This window comes from Erythrolamprus reginae, chromosome Z, assembly GCF_031021105.1.
Source record: "Erythrolamprus reginae isolate rEryReg1 chromosome Z, rEryReg1.hap1, whole genome shotgun sequence".
Classification (NCBI taxonomy): Eukaryota; Metazoa; Chordata; class Lepidosauria; order Squamata; family Dipsadidae; genus Erythrolamprus; species Erythrolamprus reginae.
This window is the reverse complement of record NC_091963.1, coordinates 8,604,884-8,625,943: the sequence shown is the minus strand read 5'-3', so window position 1 is coordinate 8,625,943 and position 21,060 is coordinate 8,604,884.

Genomic DNA, 21,060 nt, shown 5'->3' with positions numbered 1-21,060 from the left:
CTTTTTGGGTTGGTATTGGCTTCTGGAGTGACCCAGACAGAATAAATATTAATAAAATCTTAGGGTACAAGCAACAAGTTACAGTCATACAGTCCTAAGTGGGAGGAAGAATGAGGGACTGAACCAGGGGGTGGCCTTCAAAAATTTTAGTGAGGGGTTCTCTGCCCAGTTGCTGGGTGGGGATGGACATGGTCTCATCGGCCTCCTGCAGCACGGGTTGTGTGTGTGTATGTGTGTGTGTTTGTGTGCGTGTGTTGTGTGTGTCTGGATGTGTGTTTTGTCCTGCCCAGGCTCCAGAGGCTGTTTTTGAGCCTCCCGGAGGGCGAAAATGGCCTCCCCAGACTCTGGAGGCCAAAACCAGGCCTGTTTCCGGCCTTCCTGAACTTCCAGTAGGCCCAATTTTTACCTTCCCAAGGCTCTGCGCAAGCCCTGCATCCCAAAAAGGTCACATGGGGACTTCTGGAAGGGCAGGACCAGTATTGGGTTCTTACCTGGACGGAGGAGGGACATTGTTTTGGTAGCAAAAATGGAGCTGCACGCCCAGCTCTGGGTGACTGGTGAGTGGGCGCACACACCCAAACCAGATTTTGCTTCTGCACATGTGCAGAAAGCAAAATCTTATGACAGGACACACAGGCACGCAAGATTTCGGCGATTTTTGGCGACGTTTTGCTTCTGTGCATGCGCTGAAGCAAAAAACCCTGCTGAAATCTCACGTGTATGTGTCCCCTCTTGGGATTTTGCTCCCTGTTTGTACACAGAAGCAAAATCTCTCACACACCTGCCCACCAGAAACACAGAGTGGAGCGCGGAGCGTGCCGGTAGTGCCGAGAGCTGGCAACTAGTGTTGGGCGAACTGAACTTGCAAAGTTTGGGTTCGTGCCGAACTTTGCAGTGTTCGGCATGCCGAACCCGAACTTTTTAAAAAATTCGGGTAAAGTTCGGTTTTGGGCTTGGTGTTTGGCATTCGGCCAAACACCCCAAATTGTCGCTGCCCGAGAGGAGAGTGGGGAATCCCATTGTGGGATTTCCCACCTCCTTTTGCTTGCGGCGCTGCAAGCAAAAGGAGGTGGGAAATCCCACGAGGGGATTCCGGGGGCGGGGCTTTGACGTCACGGAGACTACTTCCTGGCCTTCTTGAAGTTCGCTCACCACTACTGGCAACCTTTCACTGGGCAGGGTGGGTGGGTGAATCTAGCCAGGAGCTGGATTTGGGGGAGGATGTGTCTCCGAACTGCACAGAATTTTAGCTAGAAGTTCTCCTCTGTGAACCCTCAGCAACCCACCCCTGGTCTGAACCCAGAGCTGGGCTACTGCCCCCATGGGGGGGGGGCGACACAGTGGGGGTAGTAAGTTTATGCACTATTTATTGAGTGCTTAATAGTTTTTTATTTCCTTCCGTCTCTAGTAGCTTAGTATGATCCTTAATTACTTTTAAAATAGGAAATAATTTAATAGTATGTTTTTACACATAAACACTTTAACTCATTTTAATCATTCTCTGGAACTGAACTTTTATAGCAATTAAAGAAAATTGAGCTACTTGCCTAATCTTCAGTACAAAACCTTAAAATATTACTGTGCTCCTCAACAAATGACGCTCTGTATCATTTGTCCTTTTTTGTGGCTATTCAAATAATGTGACTTAATCAACTGAAAAAGGAGTCCAAGCATATTTGAAAACTTATCTTGGTCGGTAAGCCACTCCCACCCAGTCACATGACCTTTAAGCCACCCCCCTAATCACATGGTTGTCAAGCCACTCCCAGCTGGTCACATGGCCGGCAATCCACTCCTACTCAGTCACATGACCATCAAGCCACACCCACAAAATAAGCCACAGCCATAGTGTCGCAGTAAAAATTTTGGCAGCCTATCGCTGGCTGAACCCATCTGAACTTCTTCTATTTCCTGGGGTGGCAGATTGGTACAAAGTGACCTCATAGACCAGGGTTTCCCAACTTTAAAATTGGTAGAGGGCTTCAACTCCTGGAATCTCCTGCCAGTATGGGTATTGAAATCCTTCCATATCTGTTTGCAATGACTGGAAAACTTGCTGCTGATTGTTTGCTGGCTGGATTCTGCTTTAAGATTTTTCTGCTGAGAAAAAAAACATTTTCCGCAAATCTTTTTTCCTAGCTGTTTTTTTTTTAAAATCCTGACAGCCTGCTAATCAATCACTTAGAGGACACATCTGCAATCTGCTGTATAGCGACCTTGATACCAAAGTTTACCAAGATATAGTGGAGCAAAACAACATTAAAATATCAACAGATGTTCCTTTACGCATTAGATTCCTGGAATCCAGGCTTAGTCGCTGCCCTTTTCAGTTAACTATGTTAAGGTCCGGACATCCTGTAAAATTATTGTTCTCCTTATTGAGTTACTGAAGTACCAGGCTATAGAGAGAGATTGGAATGTAGATCTCAAATCTATAGAATCCAAAGCATCTGAAAATTGGATTTTATAAAAGGTTACGCAATGCCTTGATGGGTCATAAGTTCAGAAATAATTACTGTACTTATATAACTGGAGAAACAGAATGAACAGGAGTGGACAACAGAGCCATGGAGGCAGAACTGACTTTTAGCTGACAGCCCCATTGACTTTGCAGGTGGGAATATTCCTTCCTTCCTTCCTTCCTTCCTTCCTTCCTTCCTTCCTTCCTTCCTTCCTTCCTTCCTTCCTCCTGTCCCTCCCTCCCATCCCTCCCTCCCTCCTTCCCTCCCTCCTTCCTTCCTTCCTTCCCTCCTTCCCTGCCTGCCTGCCTTCACTCTCCCTCCCCTTTCCTCCCCTCCTCTTCCCTCCTTTTGTCCCTCCTTTCCTCTCCCCCTTCCCTCCTTTCCCTTCTCCTCTCTCTCTCTCCTTCTCGCTCCCTCTCCCTCCTCTCTTCTTCCCTCCTCTCCTCCTTCCTTCTCCTCCTCCCTCTCTCCATTCTTCCCTTCTCCTTCTCTCCCCTTCCCTCCCCTCTTCTTCCCCCCTTTCTCCTTCCTTCTCCTTCTCCCTGCCTCCCTTCTTCCCCTCTCCCTCCTCTCCCCTCCCCTCTCATCATTTCCCCTTTCCTCCCCTCCCCTCCCTCCCTTCTTCCCCTCACCCTCCTCTCCCCTCCCCTCTCCTCATTTCCCCTTTCCTCCCCTCCCCTCCCTCCCTTCTTCCCCTCACCCTCCTCTCCCCTCCCCTCTCCTCATTTCCCCTTTCCTCCCCTCCCCTCCCTCCCTTCTTCCCCTCACCCTCCCCTTCCCTCCCTTCCCTCCCTACCTCTCTCCCTTCCTTCATTCTGTTATCCCCCCACCAGTCAGAGCTTGACTCTGACAATTTGCTGGCTGAGGAATTCTGGGATTTGAACCACATATACGTCTTAAAGTTGCCAAGTTTGAAAAACATTGATTTAAAGTATCAGCAACCCCTCATAGTTTGGTGTCATTTGTAAATGTTATGGGCCCTCGGTACCTTCATCCATGTCCTTGATGAAACTGTTGAATAGCACAAGGCCAAAGACCAACCTATCTCAAATTCTCTTCAAGCTAAAGTAGAGCTACTGAGAATTCAATTCAATTCAATTTATTAGTATGCCACCCCTCTCCGAGGACCCAGAGCGGCTCACAACATGAAATACAAACAATATGTGTACAAATCTAATAGTTAAAAAAACAGTAACTAAAATCCCATTACATTAAAAACAGTCAGTCTACTCAATCACATCCATACATAACATTTAACAGTCAGAAAAGAAGGGGGTGTGAGCTAGCTGCCCCATGCCTGGCGTCATAAATGGGTGTTAATTGTCTTGCAGAAGGCGAGGAGGGTGGGAGCAGTATGAAACTCCGGAGGGAACTGATTCCAGAGGGCCAGAGCCACCACATAAAAGGCTCTTCCCCTAGGTCCCGCCAGATGACATTGTTTGGTCAACGGGACTGGAGAAGGCCAAATTTGTGGGACCTTATCGGCTGCTGGGATTTGTGTGGCAGAAGGCAGTCCCATAGGTAATCTGGTCCCATGCCATGTAGGGCTTTATAGGTCATCAAAAACACTTTGAATTGTGTCCTGAAACCAATCGGCAGCCAATGTAGGCCACAGAGTGTTGAAGAAAGATGGATGTATCTGGGTAGACTCATGACCACTCGCGCGGCTGCATTTTGCACGATTTGTAGTTTCCGAACACTCTTCAAAAGTAGCCCCATGTACAGAGTGTTGCAGTAGTCAAACCTCGAGGTGATGGGGGCATGAGTGACTGTGAGCAGGGACTCCTTGTCCAAATAGGGCCGCAACTGGTGCACCAGGTGAACCTGGGCGAACGCCCTCCTTACCACAGCCAAAAGATGGTGCTCTAACATCAGCTGTGAATCGAGGATGATGCCCAAGTTGTAGACCCTCTCTAAGAGGGTCAGTGATCCCCCTCCCCAGGATAATGGACAGACAGATGGAATTGTCCTTGGGAGGCAAAACCCACAGCCACTCCGTCTCGTCAGGGTTGAGTTTGAGCCTGTTGGCACCCATCCAGACCCTAACAGCTTCCAGGCACCAGCACATCACTTCCACTGCTTCGCTGAGTGGATATGGGGTGGAGATGTACAACTGGGTGTCATCAGCGTACTGATGGCACCTCACCCCATGTCCTTGGATGATCTCACCCAACAGTTTCATATAGATATTAAATAGCAGGGGGAGAGGAGCGATCCCTGAGGAACTCCACAAGGGAGAAACCTAGAGGTTGACTTCTGACTCCCCACTAACACCGACTGCGACCGACCGGAATGGTTAGAGGAGAACCACTGTAAAACGGTTCCTCCCACTCCCATCCCTTCCAGCCAGCGCAAAAGGATACCATGGTCGATGGTATCAAAAGCTGCTGAGAGATCAATGATAGAGGATAAACCCCTATCCTGGGCCCACCAGAGATCATCCATCAGCGCGACCAAAGCAGTTTCTGTAGTGTAGCCGGGGCTGAATCCTGACTGCTAAGGGCCTAGATAATCGACTTCTTCTAAGGACCACTGGAGCTGGAGCGACACCACCTTCTCAACAATCTTCCCCCTAAAGGAAAGGTTGGAGACTGGACGGTAGTTATTAAGTACTGCTGGGTCCAGGGAAGGCTTCTTGAGGAGGGGGCGCACAAATGCCTCCTTGTAGGGAGCCGGGAAGGACCCGCCCTCAGAGAAACATTGACAATCTCCTGGACCTAGCTCCATGTCACCTCCCTGCTGGCTGAAACCAGCCAGGAGGGACACAGGTCCAGCAAACAGGTGGCGGAACTCATAGGTCCAATGGCCTTATCCACTTCATCAGGTGTCACCAGGTCAAACTCCTCCCAGACAGATGGACAAGTACATGCCCCAGTCACCTCAACTGACTCATTGTCAGCCGACACTGTATTCCAATTGGAATCCAGTTCCGTCTGGATCTGAGCGATTTTATCAGCAAAAAACACATTAAAATCCTCGGCACCACCCTACAAGGGCTCCCCGACCCCCCTCTGATTTATAAGGGAGCGGATGACCCTAAACAGGGCGGCCAGGTGGGATTCCGCTGATGCAATCTTAATTCTCGTGCGCTCATGAGATTAGTTCAGTGCTTCTCAAATAATGGGGCGTGCCCACCAGGGAGTGCGCATAACAATACTAGGAGGGGGTGCATGTGAACCCAGGAAGCCCGCATGGTTTGGCTCGATTGAAGCTTTGTTTTATATCCTGAGAAGCTGGGTAGTTTTCACTCCAGTCTGACGAGGAACTCAAGCAGGTAAAATCTGATTGGCTCCTGATTTAAAGGTCTCCCTATTTAAACTCCTGCCAATAGCAGGATCTTGCTAATGTTTGCTCGCTATGACCAATAAAGAGCTGAAGTCACTAAACCGTCTCCTGCCTCTTCAGTAGAGGGACTTAACACTTTGTGCAAAAATCAATGGCACAATGGAAGACGCAGTGCTGGTCAATGGTGATAGACTAGGAGAGGTTAATAATGGAGGCTAACTATCACTGCTACTGTTTGTCATTGCATTGATTTCTTTGTCAACAATACTGAACAAGTCAGGCTATCAAACATCAAAAAAATCCACCAGGCTATCCCACCTCCTTCACACGAATAATCTGAGACTGTATGGGAAAAAATCTATTTGAAATAGAACTGCTGCTCAACACAATTCATACATACAACCAGTGCTACCACACTGTGGCCGTGGCTTATTTTGTGGGTGTGGTTTGCCAGCCATGTGACCAGGTAGGAGTGGCTTGACGATCATATGACCAGGGTGGCTTAAAGGTCATGTGACTGGCTTAAAGATGGCTTACTTGACGTCACTCACATCAAGGGTTTCGGTTAGGGTTAGGGTGCCTGGCCTTTCCTCGCCTCAGAGATACAATTTCCCTACCTATTTACTATTACTGAACATCCAAAATACAGTGATACCTTGTCTTACGAACTTAATTGGTTCTAGGACGAGGTTCGTAAGGTGAAAAGTTTGTAAGATGAAACAATGTTTCCCATAGGAATCAATGGAAAAGTGATTAATGTGTGCAAGCCCCAAACTCACCCCTTTTGCCAGCCGAAGTGCCCGTTTTTGCACTGCTGGGATGCCCCTGAGGCTCCCCTCCATGGGAACCCCACCTCCTGACTTCCGTGTTTTTGCGATGCTGTGATTTCCTTGAGGCTCCCCTCGCTGGGAAACCCCACCTCCGGCCTTCCATTGCCAGCAAAGCGCCCGTTTTTGCATTGCTGGGATTCCCCTACTGGGATTTCCCTGCAGCATCGCAAAAACAGAGAAGTTCGTAGGTGGGGTTTCCCATGGAGGGGAGCCTCAGGGGAATCCCAGCAGCGCAAAAACGGGTGCTTTGCTGGCAATGGAAGTCCTGAGGTAGGATTTCCCAGCGAGGGGAGCCTTCGGCTGGCAATGGAAGTCAATGGAATCTTAAACCCCAGGTTCGTATCTTGAAAAGTTCGTATGACGAGGGGTTCGTAAGATGAGGTATCACTGTATACTCTTTAATTCTATGTATATATGTCATATGTGTACATACATATTACACAGAAAAATATACATTATCTACTATATAAATTGTATTTGTATGTACACACGTACAAACGCACACACATGCACGTACAGCTCTTCTAAAATTATACACATTCAACCTCATTTACTGCGATAGGAAAAACATACCCAGGGCCCAGAAGGGAAAAAAAGAAAAAAAAATCGAAATTTTCCTACCATTTCTATGTACCTGACCAACATTTTTCTACCAGTTCTGCGTACCTGACCATACCCATAGGAGCCCAGCACTGCCTACAGCCAAAATAACCCTAATGGAATATGAGTGTAACATTCCATATTCCAATTCTCCAAAATAATTTGGACGGCATAGATATGCTACCCTTGCCAACAACAGGAGAAAAATAGTGGGGGTGGTGTGGGGAATAAAGGAATCAAGATGCCTTAGGAAATAACATCAAGAGTCTGCCAAAGATTACCACAAATAACTGGGCAACCTTCAAACTTGATGAAATCAAGAAGGATACTAGAAGTGAATTCTTTTTTGTGTGTGTAATTTTTATTTACATATCTACATTAAAACAATAACAACTGACAATACATTTACTTCAAAAGAAAAGGATTTAGGGGTAGTGATTTCTGACAGTCTCAAAATGGGTGAACAGTGCAGTCAGGCGGTAGGGAAAGCAAGTAGGATGCTTGGCTGCATAGCTAGAGGTATAACAAGTAGGAAGAGGGAGATTATGATCCCACTATATAGAATGCTGGTGAGACCACATTTGGAATACTGTGTTCAGTTCTGGAGACCTCACCTACAAAAAGATATTGACAAAATTGAATGGGTCCAAAGATGGGCTACAAGAATGGTGGAAGCATAAAACGTATCAGGAAAGACTTAATGAACTCAATCTGTATAGTCTGGAGGACAGAAGGAAAAGGGGGGACATGATCGAAACATTTAAATATATTAAAGGGTTAAATAAGGTCCAGGAGGGAAGTGTTTTTAATAGGAAAGTGAACACAAGAACAAGGGGACACAATCTGAAGTTAGTTGGGGGAAAGACCAAAAGCACCATGAGAAAATATTATTTTACTGAAAGAGTAGTAGATCCTTGGAACAAACTTCCAGCAGACGTGGTATATAAATCCACAGTAACTGAATTTAAACATGCCTGGGATAAACATATATCCATCCTAAGATAAAATACAGAAAATAGTATAAGGGCAGACTAGATGGACCATGAGGTCTTTTTCTGCCGTCAGACTTCTATGTTTCTATGTTTCTATGTTTACATCTAAACAATGCACAGTACACACACGAAACTTAAAAGACGAGTATATTTTATCTCCTCTCCCATCCTACGGCTGGCTCTATTGATACTAGAAGTGAATTCTTCATGAGAGTAAAGAGCATCTTAAAATCCAAACTCAGTGGGGAAATACCATCAATATAATGAACATACGAGCAATTCCAGCCATTACATACACAGTTGTAATAATAGACTGGGCTCAAACAGAATAAAAAGCCCTGGCTAGGAAGACCGCAAAATAGTTTTAAATTGTCTAAGCCCAAGAAAAGTAAACACAAGAAAAAGGGGGCACCATCGGAGGTTAGTTGGGGGAAAGGTCAGAAGCAACGTGAGAAAATATTATTTTACTGAAAGAGTAGTAGATGCTTGGAACAAACTTCCAGCAGACATGGTTGGTCAATCCACAGTCACTGAATTTAAACACGTCTTGGATAAACATATATCATTCCTATGATAAAATGCAGGAAATAGTATAAGGGCAGACTAGATGGACCATGAGGTCTTTTTCTGCTGTCAATCTTGTTTCTATGTTTCTAAAAATTCAATTTTGGTGGCATAAGGTATTCTGCTGTGAAAAGGGGAGTGGAGGACTTTTCTCGTGAAATATCTCTGGACATTTTCAATTGTATTAATGCCAGATAATATAAATGCCAAATTGACTCATCCTTCCATCCTTCCAAGGTGGGTAAAATGAGGACCCGGATTGTGGGGGCAATATGATGGCTCTGTTAAAAAGTGCTAACATGTTGTAAGCCACCCTGAGTCTAAGGAGAAGGGCGATATAAAAAATCAAATAAGTAAGTAAGTATGTGAGTAAGTAAGTAAGTAAGTAAGTAAGTAAGTAAGTAAGTAAGTAAGTAAGTAAGTAAGTAAGTAAGTAAGTAGTGTAAGTAAGTAAGTAAGTAAGTAAGTAAGTAAGTAAGTAAGTAAGTAAGTAAGTAAGTAAGTAAGTAAGTAAGTAAGTAGTGTAGGTTCCAGACAGATGAACTGTATTCAAGAATTGGTCTAGCAAACGTTTTGTATGCTCTAGTTAAAAGTACAATATTACCAAAGAAGAAGCTACGCAATGTTAGATTAACCATTCTAAATGTCTTTTTGGCAATGTTGTTGCAGTGGGCTTTGGCACTTAAATCATTAGAGATGATTATTTCAAGATCCTTAGCAGAGTGAGGGTCGTCTTCAAAGTTGTGTCCATCCAATTTGTATTTTGTGTTCTGATTTTTTTTGAGGGGGGGCAATGTGTAAGACAGAGCATTACTTGGTTGAGACATTATATGAAGTACAGATATCAGGAATGACAAAATGCACACTATGAATAATAAACTGAAATTGTGAACTTCAATAAAAAAAATTTAGAGGAAAGTGACTGAGTAAAAAACAAAAGGAAAAAATATTTAAATGGAGGTGTAACAGTATTAAAGAGAGCTGTTTCCTTAACATAATGGTTCCTAACTACAAGTCAGTGTGTTTCACCTTGCATCATCTCCTACCACTCGTAAGTAGTGGTGGGCTACAACTGGTTTAACAACCGGCTTGGTGATTGCGTGCTTCACGCAGGTGAACACCTAACATGCTTGCATTCAAAATACAGCAATTTGAAACTCAGCTACTTACCTTCAGGGGTCTCCAACCTTGGCAACTTTAAGACTTGTGGACTTCAACTCCCAAAGGTCCTCAGCCAGCTTTGCTTTGCTTTTGCTCAGCTTTTACTGGCTGAGGAATTCTGGGAGTTGAAGTCCACAAGTCTTACAGTAGCCAAGGTTGGAGACCCTTGTTCTAAGGCATCCCCAGTAAATAGAACAGCACAGCTGCAGAAATCACCTGTACCATGCAAATCAGCTGAACCAGAAAGAAGGAAATATAGGACGGGATAAGGTAGAGCAGTGTTTCCCAACCTTGGCAACTTGAAGATATCTGGACTTCAACTCCCAGAATTCCCCAGCCAGCATTCGCTGGCTGGGGAATTCTGGGAGTTGAAGTCCAAATAACTTTACTGTTATTCTATTTTAAATATACTAGTATCTAGTAGTTATATTGTAGTAGATGATGATTATTCACAATACAAATGTAAACTCCTTTTTTCTTCTACTTTTTTCCTCCTTTTTTTCTTCTATTTTAGTTTAATTTAAACTATAATTTTAAATTTTTTATATACGTTCCTAAATACTTTAGATGTGTTTCTATCTATCACCTTACAATTGATATTTTTAAGTATTTTATAGACGGTGTTAAACAACGACAAGATCTTTTTTTTCACTTTTTTTCACTTTTAAATATAAAGATGACTTCTACTCTGAGCGGAGCGACTGTAGCTCCACTAAGTGTTGCATGTTATGTATGTCATGTTTGTCTATGCAATTTAATAAAAATATTTTAAAAAAATTTAAAAAAATAAAGTTGCCAGGGTTTAGAATCACTGGCAATCTAGAACGCCAATTTTTGAGAAGACTTTATGAGGCACTACGTCAGAATTTTCTCTTTGTTGCCAGGTTTTTAATGCGTTTTAATATATTTATGTATTGTGCTGTTTTATTATTGATATTGCTTCAATTGCTTATTGAGAGCTGCCCAGATATAAGATGGGCACCTATATAAATGTTTTAAGCAAGTAAAATAAATAAATATGTTTCCAACCACATCCTACTTCGGTTGCTTAGGTCTTGTTTAGATTTTCCTGGTGTTTTATCTCGGGCATTTCAGTAATTTATTTATTTATTTTTAAAGAAAAATAAAAGCAACAACATAGACATTAAAGTTGATCTTTTGAAGCCTTTATTGATATTCAGATCTTTTATCAGCGGGTACAGAGAAGGCTGTGTTCTAATTTTGCTGTATCTGAGGTGCGTGGAGACATAAGAAATAGAGTTGCTGCTTTGACTGTCATTTTAAAAGGTTTCCTTTATTGATTTTTGGATGAGACCAAAGCTGGGCAAAAGCAAACAAAAAAGAAATAATAATAAAAATAAAAAAACACGAAACATCGCCTTCCAGATTGCCACTATATTTTATTTATTTATTTTATTTATTCATTTGTCCAATACACAATACATATGGAAGAGAATAGACATGAAGTAATATATATAAAGGTAATATGTAAAAATAGAGAAGATATATGAAAGGAAGAAAATATATATGATATATGAGATAAAGGAAAGACAATTGGACAGGGGACGAAAGGCACACTAGTGCACTTATGCACGCCCCTTACTGATCTCTTAGGAACCTGGAGAGGTCAATCGTGGATAGTCTAAGGGAGAAATGTTGGGGGTTAGGGGTTGACACTATTGAGTCCGGTAATGAGTTCCACGCTTCGACAACTCGATTGTTGAAGTCATATTTTTTACAGTCAAGTTTGGAGCGGTTAATATTAAGTTTGAATCTGTTGCGTGCTCTTGTGTTGTTGCGGTTGAAGCTGAAGTAGTCATTGACCGGTAGGATGTTGCAGCCTATGATCTTGTGGGCAATACTTAAATCGTGTTTTAGGCGCCGTAGTTCTAAGCTTTCTAGACCCGGGATTGTTAGTCTATTTTCGTACGGTATTCTGTTTCGAGCGGAAGAGTGAAGGGCTCTTCTGGTGAAATATCTTTGGACGTTTTCAAGGGTGTTGATGTCCGAGATGTGGTATGGGTTCCAGACAGATGAGCTGTATTCAAGGATGGGTCTGGCAAAAGTTTTGTAGGCTCTTGTGAGTAGTGTGAGATTGCTGGAGCAGAAGCTACGTAGGATCAGGTTAACAACTCTAGAAGCCTTTTTGGCGATATTGATACAGTTTCTATTTCTACCCTTAAATCACGAGCTACTTAAAAGAAAACTATGTTTAAGTAAACTCTAAAGTGTGAAAATCTACAATGCGTTGACTACTAACAAGCATTTCTCAACATTTCAACCCTTTGTCTGACAATCGTTCAAAATTATGAGGGTTGCCCAGAAAGAAATGCACCACATTTTTTTCTCAGCCTACAGTCATGGTATGAATGCGAAACTTTAGATATACATTGTTTGAATTGTCAGGAGTGTGTAAATTTTGCATTTCTTCAGATAGATAGTATAGCTACAGCAGTGTTTTGAAATGGCGTCTGTAAGTGATGTATGTTACAAGCAGCGTGTCATCATTGAATTTCTCACTGCAGAGAAAGAAACTGTTGGGGACATTCACAAACGTTTGTGTACAGTTGATGGAGACAGAAGATTGGTTACTTGCTGGGCAAAGAGGGTGAGGCCATTAGAAGAACAGAGGGTAAGGCCATTCGAACAAGAAGTGGTACCGACAGGGCATTCCTTGTGTCTCTCTGGAGGAAGGCCATAGAATGAGATGGAGATTATGTGGAAAAATAGGGAGTGTAGAAGAAACATCATTCTTTCTTGTGTGTAAGTTTCATTGTGTTCAATAAATAATTGTTGAAGGAAAAAAATGTGGTGCATTACTTTCTAGGCAACCCTCAAATAATAACTGAAAAAAATTGACACAACACTGGTCCTCACATTTATAACCAGGGCAGCATGCATAAATTTTGGGTGCTTGGCAACTGGCATATATTTACAGCTGTCATGTGAATGCAGTTTGCAACCTTCGTAACAAGCTCCCAACAAGCAAACTCAATGGGGGGGAGTGGGTTTTGCTTAATGACCGCATGATTCACTTAATAACTGCAGTGATTCACATATCTATGGCCAAGACATTTGTAATATGAAATTTATGGCGACATTTCGACAAGGTCTCACACGTCATCTTCAGGCTGGTGTTTCTGTCCTTGTTCTAAGGCGAACACTGCGAGACCTGAGCTGCCTTCCTTCTATAAATACTGGTGGCTGGGTGTGGTTTGATGGCTCAGCAATTGCCTGCTGTGTAGAAACTTCCTGGTGAGTCAGTGGGGTAACAATTGGGGTCTGAGTTGAGGTGTGCTTCTGTCCTGTAGCTGAGGTATGCTGATTAGTTAATGGTTCTAGATTAGGCGTGATATCCTGAGTAGTTGGAACTTGCAGGCTACTTGATTGTTTTACAATGTGTGTTCTGAGTCTGGTTTCTATGGCTGGGATACGTTTGAGGGCTGGTTTCCAGATGTCTGGTAAGCGGGAGGTATCATCCCGCTTGTTCATATTTTGGGGATGTTTTTCTATCTCGATGGCTTCCATGATTATTCTTTTGCTGTAGTGTTCTGTTTTGGAAATTAATTTGGTACTGTCAAAATCAATTTCATGTCCTGTAGTTTTGAAGTGTTGGAAAAGGGAGGAGGTTTTTTCTTTTTTCTTTAATGCATTCTTATGTTCTGCAACACGTGCATTTACTCTCCTGTTAGTTTGTCCAATATATGTGGCTGGGCAGATTTTACACGGTATTTGATAAACTCCCTGGTTTCCTAGTTGGATATTGTCTTTCGGGTTTCTTAGGATGTTGGCTATTTTTTTATCTGTACCAAAGGCTGTCTTGATGTTGTGTTTGCGGAGAATTTTACTGATTTTATCTGTGGTGCCTTTGATGTAAGGGAGGAGGGCAATGCCATTGTCCTGTTCTGTGTCTTGGTTCTTGGGGGGATGTCTCTTTTTGGATTAAGTTGTTGATTGCCTCTCTTTGGAATCCATTGGAAATTAATACATTTGTGAGACTGTGTAATTCAGGTTCCAGGTGGTCTTTGTCGGCTAGGCGTTTAATTCTGGAAATGAGGGTCTTGGCTACGGAATTGATCTGTGCGGGGTGGTGGTGGGATTTTGCGTTCAAGTAGCGGTTGGTGTGTGTCTTCTTCTGGTAGACGGTATGTCCTAGGGAGCCATCAGGTTTTATGTAGATTAGGACATCCAGGAAGGGAAGTTTGTTGTTGGTTTCTATTTCCATGGTGAATTGTATTTTGGAGTGTAGGCTGCTGAGATGTGTGAGAAAGCTGTCCAGTTTTTCTTTCCCATGTGGCCAAATTACGAAGGTGTCATCTACATATCTAAGCCAGAGTTTGGGTTTGTATTCAGATTTGTCCAAGGCATTGGTTTCAAAATATTCCATGTATAAGTTTGCGATGATGGATGACAGGGGTGATCCCATTGGGGCTCCTTCTATCTGTTTGTATCTTTGTCCATTGTGGATGAAGTATGTATTCATCAGGCAGTGGTTGGTCAGATCTAAGATGTGCTTCTGTGCTTCTGTGGCAACCCCTCATATACCTGTAGACGGCTATCATGTCCGCTCTGCCCCTCCTTTTCTCTAGGCTATCCATGCCCAGTTCTCTCAATCTCTCTTCGTAAGTCTTGGTTTCAAGTCCCCTAATCATTTTGGTTGCTCTTTTCTGCACCTTCTCCAGAGTTTCAATGTCTCTTTTGAAGTGTGGTGACCAGAACTGGATGCAGTACTCCAGATGTGGTCTGACCAGGGCGTAGTAGAGTGGTATTAATACTTCCCTGGTCTTGGAGTGTATCCCCCTGTTGATGCAGCTTGGGATAGTGTTGGCTGTTTTGGCCGCTGCGGCACATTGCTGCCTCATGTTTAGTTGATAATCCACCAAGACTCTGAGGTTTATTTTGCAGTCACTACTGTGAAGCGGTATATACGTCTAAAGTGCTAAATGCTAAATTTATGAAGCTTAGCAAGTTGCAGAAATCTAGGTGTGCAGGGGCTTTAACACTTCTAGTTAAGAGAGAAGGGTGAATGTTACCAAAATGAAGTGAAAAACTGAAAGGTATCCTAAAGGATCATTTCAGTGTGGCAAGTTGTATGTTATAAAATGTTTTAATCTGAATAACAGAATAATAGAATTGGAAGGGACCCTGGAGGATTTCTAACCCAAAATCCTGCTCAAGCAGGGTCACTATTGAACTATTTCAGACCAATGGTTGTCCAGTTTTGTAAGTCACATTTATTCATTCATTCATTCATTCATTCATTCATTCATTCATTCATTTATTTATTTATTAGATTTGTATACCACCCCTCTCCGTAGACTTGGGGCGGCTCACAACAACAATAAAACAATTCAAGACAAATCTAATAATTTAAAAACATTAAAAGAGAACACCATTATTAAAGCAGACATACACACAAACATACCATACATGAATTGTATGGGCCCGGAGGAGATGTCTCAATTCCCCCACGGCTGATGGCAGAGGTGGGTTTTAAGGAGTTTACAAAAGGCAAGGAGGGTGGGGGCAGTTCTAATCTCAGGGGGGAGCTGGTTCCAGAGGGTCGGGGCCGCCACAGAGAAGGCTCTTTCTCTGGGACCCGCCTATCTCTGTATATTTTGGGTGTGTGAAGGTGTGTGTGGGTGTGTGTACAGGGTAAATTTATCTATACAGATGATCAAATATCCCCTGTGTATTTGTGTGCCTTACATACCCAGAGCAAAACACAGCCTTCTGATTTTATGTGAATATCAATTCCAAGATCTGTTAATCAATGCACACCTACAGTTTTTCAGCTTAGACATTTTCTAAAATACTCCATCATTTTCAGAAGAACATTCTACCAGGAAATGTCTAAGGAATAAATACCACGGGTTTATTTTTAACCTTTTATTGTGGAGAGGAAAATAAGAGAGGAAAAGAGATAGGTAATGATCTCACTGAAAGGGATAATTCACATTTGTGCAATGCAGAAATTGACTGCTCTTGGTAAAAGGTGGCCATTGCGATCCTCTCTAAATGCAAGCAAAACACAAAAAAATAATGGAGTGTAATCCACCTATTCATTTCAATATCATAATTCTCAACTTTATGCCCCAGAGAACAAAAAATGACAGCACAAAGGCAAACCGGAGGTACGTTTTCCTGAACTTCCGGTTTGCCCATTGGGAGATTTTTTTTCACCTACCAGGCTTCAGAAAGGGCTGTGTGTTTTAAAGTGTATTAAGTGTGTTAAAGTGTATTAAATGGGGTTTATAGATTTGTAAATCAAAATATTTGTTTTTATTGCTTAATTTTCAGCTTATCAAGAGGTGGCTTGATGAAATGTAATAATGGCATAATAATAAGTAATGAATTTAAATGTTTGTATTCATTTGTTTTTTAAATTGATAAAGTATATAATTTTTACATAGATAAGTTAAGATATAAGGGTTTTTAGTTTGTTTTGAGATTTTTACTAGAGGGAAGAAGGCTATGAAATTAAGATTATAAGATCCGAAGGATTTAGATTTTACACATAGTTTAAGGAATATTAACGATATGAATTGAGATTTATCTGGATGACGAAATTAGAAAGAAAGGAATAAGGGGTGTGTGATGATAACCAAAATCAAATAGACGGGATTTAAGAATGTATAATTTGATTATACAAGATGTACTAGTCCAAAACTATTTTATTATAACAAAAGAGAAAGTATATGATTTTTTTGTAATTTATGATGTGGAAGAAAAAAAATAAAAAAATGTACTCAAAAAAAGAGAGAGAAAGTTGTGTGCATGTGCAGAGGGCATCTCAGAGGGGGGTGCATATTCATGGGTGGGGGAGGAAAGGGGTGTGGGCACATGCACGCAAGCTAGCACACCCACACAAACCCCTTTTGGCAAGCAAACCAAAAAAGGTTCGACATCACTGTCCTAGGATGATGAATTCTATAATACAGTGTTCCCTTGACTTTCGCGGGTCCGACATCGCGAAAAGTCTATACCATGGTTTTTCCAAAAATATTAATTAAAAAAAAATACTTTGCGGGGTTTTTTTCTATACCACGGTTTTCCCCGCCCGATGATGTCATATGTCATCGCCAAACTTTCATCTGCCTTTAATAAATATATTTTTAATAAACTTTAATAAATAAATATGGTGAGTAATAATCTAAATGGTTGCTAAGGGAATGGGAAATTGTAATTTAGGGGTTTAAAGTGTTAAGGGAAGGCTTGTGATACTGTTCATAGCCAAAAATAGTGTACAGTGGAACCCCGACATAAGAGCTGCTCTACTTAAGAGCAACTCGAGATAAGAGCTGGGAGGGGAGAGATATTTTTGTTCTACTTACAAGCCCAAATTCGAGATACAAGCGCCAAGGAGCTGTCTCCTGAAGCCAAACGCTAACTTCCGCGTTCGGCTTCAGGAGACAGCTGCGAAGCGGCGCGCGTGTTTTAAAAGGTTGCAGCCAGCCTGGGGGGCTCGGGGGGGGGGGTGCTTGCAGCTTTCTTTCTTGCTCTTTTTCTTTCTCTCTTTTACCTTCCCTTCCTCTATTTCTTCTTTTCTTTCTCCTTCCCACCTTCTTCCCTCCCTCCCTCCCTTCACTCATTCCTCTCTTACTCTCCCCTTTCATAAGTTTCCTTGCTTCCTTCCTCTGTTCCTGTCCCTTCCCCCTTTCTTTCTTTCTTTCTTTCTTTCTTTCTTTCTTTCTTTCTTTCTTTCTTTCTTGCTCTTTTTCTTTCTCTCTTTTACCTTCCCTTCCTCTATTTCTTCTTTTCTTTCTCCTTCCCACCTTCTTCCCTCCCTCCCTCCCTTCACTCATTCCTCTCTTACTCTCCCCTTTCATAAGTTTCCTTGCTTCCTTCCTCTGTTCCTGTCCCTTCCCTCTTTCCTTCCTTCCTTCCCACCCTCCGTCCATTCATTCACCCATTCCTCTCTTGATCGCTTAAAGCCGGTCCCTGGTGCAAAAAGGGTTGGGGACCTCTGTCCTACAGGATTGGGTGGCAGAGAAGTTGAACATATGTAAATTTAAAAGTTTAAGAAAGTTTACAAGTTAAGTGAAAGAAACTTCATTATTCATTTATATGTACATGTACATTTCTTCATTAAAAACATGTCTTTCTGCATAATTTAGACTAACTTTGTGAGTTTTTTGAGGGCTGGAACCAATTAAAATTATTTACATTAATTCCTATGGGGAAAAGTCGTTCGAGATAAGAGCTGCTCGACTTAAGAGCCCAGGTCCGGAACGAATTAAACTCGTATCTCGAGGTACCACTGTATTTACTTCCGCATCTCTACTTTGAGGAAATTTTACTTTCGCAGGCGGTCTTGGAACGCATCCCCCGCGAAAGTCAAGGGAACACTGTACTAAACAGCTGAAGAGCTGCAGATTGCTGGCCAATGTTTCCCTCCAACTAATTCACTTCCCAGATCAATGCAGAGAGATTTGTCTTTGGCTTAATTACATCCCTTCGTCAATCCAACCGTTTCTAAGATCATAAATTTTGGCCCTTATCCTTAATAATTATCTCTGCTTGCCAGCATTTGCAGGAGAGGGGTGTCAAAACAGGCAAGTATAGGGTCTTCTGCTTGAGCGGGGGGCTGGACTGTAAGACTTCCAAAGTCCCTTCTAGCGCTATTCTGATTGGTTAAGTAACATAGTAACATAGAAGTCTGACGGCAGAAAAAGACCTCATGGTCCATCTAGTCTGCCCTTATACTATTTTCTGTATTTTATCTTAGGATGGATATATGTTTATCCCAGGCATGTTTAAATTCAGTTACTGTGGATTCATCTACCACGTCTGCTGGAAGTTTGTTCCAAGGATCTACTACTCTTTCAGTAACATAATATTTTCTCATGTTGCTTTTGATCTTTCCCCCAACTAACCTCAGATTGTGTCCCCTTGTTCTTGTGTTCACTTTCCTATTAAAAACACTTCCCTCCTGAACCTTATTTAACCCTTTAACATATTTAAATGTTTCGATCATGTCCCCCCTTTTCCTTCTGTCCTCCAGACTATACAGATTGAGTTCATTAAGTCTTTCCTGATACGTTTTATGCTTAAGATCTTCCACCATTCTTGTAGCCCGTCTTTGGACCCGTTCAATTTTGTCAATATCTTTTTGTAGGCGAGGTCTCCAGAACTGAACACAGTATTCCAAATGTGGTCTCACCAGCATTCTATATAGCGGGATCATAATCTCCCTCTTCCTGCTTGTTATACCTCTAGCTATGCAGCCAAGCATCCTACTTGCTTTCCCTACCGCCTGACTGCACTGTTCACCCATTTTGAGACTGTCAGAAATCACTACCCCTAAATCCTTTTCTTCTGAAGTATTTGCTAACACAGAACTGCCAATACAATACTCAGATTGAGGATTCCTTTTCCCCAAGTGCATTATTTTACATTTGGAAACATTAAACTGCAGTTTCCATTGTTAAACTGCAGTTTCCAAGTAGTTAAGTGAATCGTTGTAGTTTTTTTTAAAAAAAAATTAGTAACCTGGTTGTTAGCAGAATCGGGCTTCCCCATTGACTTTGCTTGTCAGAAGGTGGCAAAAGGTGATCCTGGAACACTGCAACTTTTATAAATACATGTCAGTTGACAAGTGTTCGAATTTTGATCACATGACCATGAGGTTGCTACAATGGCTGTAAGTATAAGTTACTTTTTTCAGTGTAACTTCAAATGGTCACTAAACAGACTACAGTGATACTTCGTCTTACAAACCCCTCGTCATACAAACTTTTCGAGATACAAACCTGGGGTTTAAGATTTTTTTGCCTCTTCTTCCAAACTATTTTCACCTTACAAACCCAAGCCACCGCCACTGGGATGCCCCGCCTCCGGACTTCTGTTGCCAGTGAAGTGCCCGTTTTTGCACTGCTGGGATTCCCCATAGGCTCCCCTCCATGGGAAACACCACCTCCGGACTTCCGTGTTTTTGTGATGCTGCAGGGGAATCCCAGCAGCGCAAAAACAGGTACTTCGCTGACAACAGAAGCCCGGAGGTCAGGTTTCCCAGCAAGGGGAGCCTCAGCGAAATCACAGCATCACAAAAACACGGAAATCCAGAGGTGGGGTTTCGAGGACTTCTGTGTTTTTGTGCTGCTGGGATTCTCATGAGGCTCCCCTCGCTGGGAGGTCTTCCATTGCCAGTGAAGCACCCGTTTTTGCGCTGCTGGGATTCCCCTGCAGCATCACAAAAGCACGGAAGTCCGGAGGTGGGGTTTCCCATGGAGGGGAGCCTCAGGGGAATCCTAGCAGCACAAAAACGGGCACTTCGGCTGGCAAAAGAGGTGAGTTTTGGGCTTGCATGCATTAATCGCTTTTCCATTGATTTCTATGGGAAACATTGTTTCATCTTACAAACTTTTCACCTTACAAACCTCATCCCTAAACCAATTAAGTTCATAAGACAAACTATCACTCTACTGCATTTTTTGAAGTATAAGATGCAACTTTTTCCTCCCTAAAAGAGGCTGAAAATTTGGGTGCATCTTATTTATTATTTATTTATTTATTATTTGGATTTGTATGCCGCCCCTCTCCGAAGACTCGGGGCGGCTCACAACAAGTGTAAAAACAAATCATAAATAATTCAATTAATTAAAATATTTAAAGATTTTAAAAACCCCATATACTAACAGACACACACACAGGCATACCATGTATAAATTAAATGTGCCCAGGGGGAGATGTTTAGTTCCCCCATGCCTGACGGCAAAGGTGGGTTTTGAGGAGTTTACGGAAGGCAGGAAGAGTAGGGGCAGTTCTGATCTCCGGGGGGAGTTGGTTCCAGAGAGTCGGTGCCGCCACAGAGAAGGCTCTCCCCCTGGGGCCCGCCAACCGACATTGTTTAGTTGACGGGACCCGGAGGAGGCCCACTCTGTGGGACCTAATCGGTCGCTGGGATTCGTGCGGCAGGAGGCGGTCTCGGAGATATTCTGGTCCGATGCCATGAAGGGCTTTAAAGGTCATAACCAACACTTTGAATTGTGACCGGAAACTGATCGGCAGCCAATGCAGACCGCGGAGTGATGGTGAAACATGGGCATACCTGGGTAAGCCCATGACTGCTCTCGCAGCTGCATTCTGCATGATCTGAAGTTTCCGAACACTTTTCAAAGGTAGCCCCATGTGGAGAGCATTACAGTAGTCGAACCTCGAGGTGAT